Source organism: Lathyrus oleraceus, chromosome 3, assembly GCF_024323335.1.
Source record: "Lathyrus oleraceus cultivar Zhongwan6 chromosome 3, CAAS_Psat_ZW6_1.0, whole genome shotgun sequence".
NCBI lineage: Eukaryota > Viridiplantae > Streptophyta > Magnoliopsida > Fabales > Fabaceae > Lathyrus > Lathyrus oleraceus.
Window position 1 is genome coordinate 398,308,808 of NC_066581.1, and position 7,469 is coordinate 398,316,276.

Here is a 7,469-nt window from a genome sequence, read left to right on the forward strand (position 1 = left end):
CCTACCGCTTGGGCTGAACCTGTGTACAACCAATTAGCAGCATTGGCAATGCAAATGGACCCAGGTGCCGGAAGTGCGAGCACTTCCACATTGTGAATCATCAGCGCGTAATGAGTCGGCCTGATGGCAATCATTTGTTGATTGACTAGCGTGTGCATGTCAATCCTATTCTTGCCCATTACTGTAGTCTCTTCCATCAGCAGTTGATCATACCCGAAATGGCCCGCAATCTGCGTGATCATACCACCTACATAAATATCCCCAGTAGTTGCATGGCCAACCTGTTTCAGATGATTTGCGGCGAAAGTCGCTGCATTGATTCGCTCATTGTGAGCCATGCAATACAGAAAATATAATTCTCTCTTTGCTGCAACCCCAGTACTATCACCCCGTCCGAACAGGGTGTATGCTAACCCTTTTTGTGCATACCTAAAGCACGGGTTGTGAATTCCAGAAGCCTTTCCCGAGCTGAGGTTCTACCCAGTTTTACCTGTAATAGCTTGCCAGAAATCAACAACAGAAAAAGTGTCCGGAGGGGATCCGGGTCCAGATACCGGGAGTTTCAGAATACTCCCCAGTTCCGCAACCGATAACTCATGATCTTCATCAAACATGCGGAAAGTAATTTGCCCATAAAACTCCAACTCCGACCCTGTCCACCTTCTCCGCATCTTGAACTCAACCGTAGTAAAAAATTTAAGGGTTATCCGAGCGAAGGTCGGTGCCTCAAATTGCATGTATTCCAACATACCGATGGTGTGGAACATGCGGTGCACCTTCTCTTTCAAACCCAACTCATCCAAGGTGGCATCACACATATATCTGGTCGGAATAAGCTTACGTTTGGCTAGAATGACATACCTCTCTTGATGCTCCGGTTGGTCAAACAGAATGCCATGATTGTTTGTAGAGCGTCTAATCCGTTGCTTTGGTCGAGAAGACGTGGCTACCTCCTTCTCCTTGCTTGCACGCTTTGGAGGCATAATGTACCTGACAAAAATTTCTCAAAATCCAACGAAAAGGTTAGTGAAAACTGCAACCGTCACTGTGTAGAGGACGGTGAGGGGAACACTTTTTGTGAAGGTGAGTGGATGTGAAAGCGAGTGGAGCTAGGGGAAAATTGAAGCTTAGCTTGATGGAGGCTAGGTTAACAATGGAGGAAGTGGGAGAGAGAGGTTGCCAAAATCAGAAAAAGTGAGAATGAGTGGTGAGGAAGAGAGATAATAGCAAGTGGGGCCCACAACTTAAAATACCCAAAATCAAAAATTTTGAAAATTTTACCCGTTACAAACAACACGGCCGTGTTCCTGCACACGGGCACCCGTGTTAATTTTCTGTTTTAATTAACACGGCCGTGTGTCACCACACGGGCGCCCGTGTTAACTTACTGTTTTAATTAACACGGCCGTGTGTCACCACACGGGCGCCCGTGTTAACTTACTGTTTTAGTTAACACGACCGTGTGTCAGCACACGGGTGGCCGTGTGGATGCCCCTGTTTTCTCAATTTTTTCATTTGACACTTCTTCTTTAGTCTGGCATTCTTCCGCTGAGAGGTGATTACGACTATGGCATCCTTTCTCCTTACCTGTAACAACATTTCACACCATACAGAAAAGAAAAGAAAAAACAAAATAAGTTAGCAATCGAACACGTGGGTTGCCTCCCACGAAGCGCTTCGTTTAACGTCGCCTGGCTCGACGGTTGCCCACCTCATTAGGCGAGGCGCATATGGTCAATCAAGCCCGGTTGTTGGACTCTGTAATATGGCTTCAGCCTCTGGCCATTCACCTTGAATACATCGCCATTGTCTTGGTTCTTAATCTCTATTGCCCCATGGGGAAAAACCTTATACACGACAAATGGCCCGGACCATCTGGACTTTAATTTCCCAGGAAGCAACTTGAGCCGTGAATTGAACAACAATACCAGTTGTCTTTCCCAGAAATCTTTCCTGATGATTTTCTGATCATGCCACTTCCGTGTTTGCTCCTTGTACATCTTTGCATTCTCATATGCCTGATTACGAAATTGTTCTAACTCGTGAAGTTGAAGAATTCGGGATTCACCGGCTTTTGCAAGATCATAATTTAAGAACTTGGATGCCCAAAAGGCTTTGTGCTCCAATTCCAAAGGAAGGTGACAAGCCTTACCATAAATCGGCTGATACGGAGACATGCCAATTGGTGTTTTGAAAGCGGTTCGATACGCCCATAGCGCGTCATCCAATTTGATTTCCCAATCTTTCCGTGAAGCACTGACTGTTTTTTCCAAAATCTTTTTAATTTGCCGATTAGACACTTCAAATTGCCCACTCGTTTGGGGATGATATGGCGTGGCAATCTTGTGTTTCATATTATATTTCTTCAATAAGTTCTCCATGAGCTTATTCAAGAAATGTGTTCCTTCATCACTGATAAGTGCTCGAGGCACACCAAACCTGGAGAAGATATTTTGTTTAAGGAAGCTTACCACTGCTCTAGCGTCATTAGAGGGGAGAGCTACGACTTCCACCCATTTGGAGACGTAGTCCACAACCACCAGAATATAATTTTTCCCAAATGAGGGTGGAAATGGTCCCATAAAGTCTATTCCCGAGACATCAAATAATTCCACTTCAAGCATGCCCTTTTGAGGCATCTGATTCTTTCTAGAGATATTTCCTGTCCGTTGGTATCTGTCACATTCCTTCACCACGACCTGGGCATCCTTAAACAACGTGGGCCAGTACAACCCGGATTGGAGGACTTTTGGGGCTGTCCTGTCTCCACTAAAGTGTCCCCCATAATCTGAGTCATGACAAGCCTTTAAGACTTCATTTTGTTCTTCCTCAGGGACACATCGACGAATTAGCCCGTCTACCCCTTTCTTGTACAAGAATGGTTCGTCCCACAAATAAAACCTGCAATCATGAAGAAACTTTTTCTTTTTGTTATAATCAAAGTCGTCAGGAATTATACCACCTACCAGGTAGTTTGCATAGTCCGCAAACCAAGGAACACCCACCACCGCGAGGATTCTTTCATCTATAAACTCATCCTTTATGGGATGTTCCTCTTCCGTCTCTTCAATCAGAGATATTCGGGATAGATGGTCAGCAACGGTGTTTTCACACCCCTTTTTATCTCGAATTTCAAGGTCAAATTCTTGCAACAGCAAGATCCATCTGAGCAGCCTTGGCTTCGAGTCCTGTTTAGAAAAAAGATATTTCAACGCAGCATGGTCAGTATAAACAATTACCTTTGTTCCCAACAAGTATTGCCGAAATTTGTCAAAGGCATAAACTACAGCCAGTAACTCCTTCTCTGTGGTTGCATAATTCATCTGGGCTGGATTCAACACATGGCTAGCATAGTAGATGACGTGGAGGCGTTTGTCTTTTCTTTGCCCCAAGACAGCCCCTACTGCTATATCGCTCGCATCGCACATTATCTCAAAGGGTCGAGACCAGTCAGGCGAGATCACTATAGGAGCAGACACCAATTTATTTTTCAGAGTCTCGAAGGCTTCGTTGCACTTTTTGTCAAACAGAAACGGAGTATCCTTCACAAGCAGGCTAGTCAAAGGTTTTGCGATCTTGGAGAAATCTTTGATGAACCTACGATAGAATCCTGCATGTCCCAAGAAGCTCCGTATACCTTTCTCATTCACAGGGTGAAGTAGATTTGCAATCACTTCCACTTTTGCCTTGTCAACTTCTATCCCTTGATGGGAAATTTTATGACCTAGTACTATCCCTTCTCTCACCATGAAGTGACACTTTTCCCAATTCAGAATTAGATTGGTTTGTTGACACCTTTCCAGCACAAGTGATAGATTATACAAACAATTTTCGAAGGAAGATCCAAAAACCGAAAAATCATCCATAAACACTTCCATGTGCTTTTCAAGCATATCGGAAAATATGGATGTCATGCACCTCTGAAATGTTGCAGGTGCGTTGCATAACCCAAATGGCATTCTTCTATAAGCAAAGATTCTGTATGGGCATGTGAATGCTGTTTTTTCTTGATCCTCAGGTGCCACCGCAATTTGGTTGTACCCTGAGTACCCATCCAGAAAACAGTAGAAATCGTGACCTGCCAATCTTTCCAACATCTGATCGATAAAAGGTAAAGGAAAATGGTCCTTCCTTGTAGCAGTGTTCAGTCTTCTATAGTCTATGAAAACTCTCCATCCTGTAACAGTACGGGTGGGGATCAACTCATTTTTCTCATTTTTTATCACAGTTGTCCCTCCCTTCTTTGGTACCACATGAACCGAGCTCACCCACGAACTGTCAGATATTGGGTAAATTAACCCTGCATCTAAAAGTTTCACAACCTCCTTGCGAACAACTTCTTTCATAGCTGGATTCAGTCTTCTTTGAGGTTGGACGACCGGTTTCTGATCATCCTCCATCAAAATCTTGTGCATACACATTGTCGGGCTGATTCCTTTCAAATCGTCCATCGCCCATCCAATAGCACCCTTGTATTTCTTTAAGACTTTGATTAGCTCTCCTTCTTGGGTCTCTCTTAAGCCTGAATTGATGATTGTTGGACATTTTTCCTCATTGTCAAGAAAAACATATTTGAGATGTTCTGGTAATTGTTTCAACTCTATCCCCTTTTTTATATCCTGTTTTGATTCTGAAGATGTTTTAGGTTGAAGCTTGTAGGTGTTTAATTGGCTGCATTGTATGGTAAAACACTAATGTCTTGACTGATGTCATGACATGTATATGTAACTACAGTGTAGTTACTGCAGGACTAGCTAACACAGGATTATTGAATGCTGTGACATTCATACCTGTCAACAGATACTAAGGAACAGAAGCTCTGTTAGAACTTAGTATTCATTTGCAGTCTGGTTATCAAGGAAGAACCAGACCTAGCATAAGGCCTACTGACTGAATGTCAAACTGGATGTTGTGACATTCATCATTAACAGCAGCTGGTGAAGATTAGGCAGAGTGGTGTTCTGCTATACTTCAGCATATTAGTTAGTTTGTTCTTCAAGAGAATTACAGAACTAACCTAAGGCCAATTGTGTAAATGTTAAGTTGGACACTTTGACATTTATTAATGTAAGCTGGTACTGTAGTATGGTCATATTGATCATGTACAGGTCAGCAGATTTGTACAGTCTGTTTTCTGGAAAAACAGACTCAGCATATGGACCTTGATGTCAAGATGAATGTCGTGACATTCATTCCTGACAGCATATGCTAAATTGTAGGTTGTTCAGTTTTCTGTTACAGCTTTCTCAGGCTATTCTCTAGGAAGTCAACAGCTTAGAGAAAATCCAGGAAATCAACAGCCAAGCTACATTCAATGAACCTAACAAATAGCCTATTTGTTAGCAACCTAAATATTGAATTTGTGGGAACTTATGTGACCTAAAATTCAGGAAAATACAGGTGCAAAAGCCCAGGTGCTGCAATATAAAAAGGAAGGCATTCCTCCATTCAGGTAGGGATTTTGAGGCGTGAAGATTTAGTGTGTCCATCTTACTTCACTGCTGTATTTTTGTTAGTCTAGAATTAGACGTATCTTGTAAGCCAAGTCATTATCAAATAGATGATTACTTTGGCATAGGGTGTTCATTGAGTTGTAAGTGTTGTGTCACTCGAAGCTTTTAAGCGTGAGTGCTGTGTATCTTGGTTTAAGCTGTGAAGCATAACCAAGAGTTGTTTTTGAAGTGTGACTTCAAAGTGTTTTTTAATATCACTGAGGTGATTGAGGGGGAGTGAGTAGGAACTCTGATCTTAGGTTAAGATTGAAATTGCATTGGGTAGGGATTAAGTGATAAGTTGTAAACGGGTGAGTTTAGCTTTGAATTGATACTACTAATAGTGGATTTCCTCCCTGGCTTGGTAGCCCCCAGATGCAGGTCATGTTGGACTGAACTGGGTGAACAATTACTTGTGTTATTTATTGCACTTACTGTTAAGTTCTGCATAATCCCTGTCTGTGCAGAATTGGATGTCATAACAACCAGTGTGACATCCAAAGTCTGATAACTAGAATTTCAATTGGCATCAGAGCAGGCACCCTGCCTGTGAAGTTCTGGGTGAGATCTAGGGAAGTTACTTTCTAGTACCATGGACAAGGATTTAGGACACTCAAACAGACCACCCATGTTGGATGGATCTAATTATGATGACTGGAAGCCTCGCATGATAGCCTTCTTAAGGTCTCTAGACAGCAAAGTCTGGAGAGCTGTCAACAAGGGATGGGAACATCCAACGAGGACTGATGAAGATGGAGTCAGTGTGCAGATTCCTGAAGAAGATTGGGACAAGGAACAAGAGGCACTAGCTCTTGGAAATTCCAAAGCCTTGAATGCACTGTTCAATGGAATCACTAAGAACATCTTCAGGCTGGTGCACCATTGTGAACTAGCTAAGGAAGTTTGGGATACCCTCAAGGTAACTCATGAAGGTACTTCCAAGGTGAAGATGTCAAAACTTCAGATGTTGACAACCAAGTTTGAAAATCTGAGGATGAAAGAGGATGAGACTATTCATGACTTTCACATGAATATTCTTGAAATTGCAAACACCTCTGGTGGACTAGGTGAGAAAATGACTGAAGAGAAACTTGTAAGAAAGATTCTCAGGTCCTTGCCTAAGAGGTTTGCTATGAAGGTCACTGCCATAGAAGAGGCTCAGGACATCAGCAATATGAAGGTAGATGAGCTCATTGGTTCTCTCCAAACCTTTGAAATGGGCTTAGGTGAGTATGCTGAGAAGAAGAAAAGCATAGTCATTATAGGAGAAGGATATACTGGAGGTGATGAAAGTATATCAGAAGCCTTAGCCATGCTTGGGAGACAGTTCAACAAGCTCATAAAGAAAGTTGATCAACAGGGTAAATCTAATGTCAAGAACATCCCATCTGACATAAAGAAAAGATCAACTCATAAAGAAAAGGCCAACCAAGGCAAGGGAATCCAATGCCATGGATGTGAAGGATGTGGTCATAGTAAGGCTGACTGCCCTACCCTTCTCATGAGGCAAAGGAAAGGGTTATCTGTCACCTGGTCAGAAGAAGACACTGAGAGTGAATTTGAAGGAGAATCGGCCAAACAAGTCAATGCTCTGACCAGTGTGTGTGCCTCAGAGGATAACTCAAGTGGAGATGAACTCACATTGGATGAGCTTGCTGTTTCATATAAAGAATTATGTGTTAAAAGTGCAGAAGTTTGCATCCAAGGAGAAAAGCATAAGAAACTCATCAAAGAACTAGAAGCTGAGAAACTAGAGCAGCTGAAAGTCATAGAGGGTCTGAAGAGTGAGATTTTGTTGCTAATCTCTAAGCTAGACCAAATGACCAAATCCATCAAAATGTTGAATAAGGGATCTGACACCTTGGAAGAAATCCTGAAGACAGGACAGAAGTCTGGAAACACATCTGGTCTAGGCTTTGGGAAAAGATCCTCAACTGAACGCAAACGCCCAAAGGCTAAAGTTCAGAAGTCCAAAGG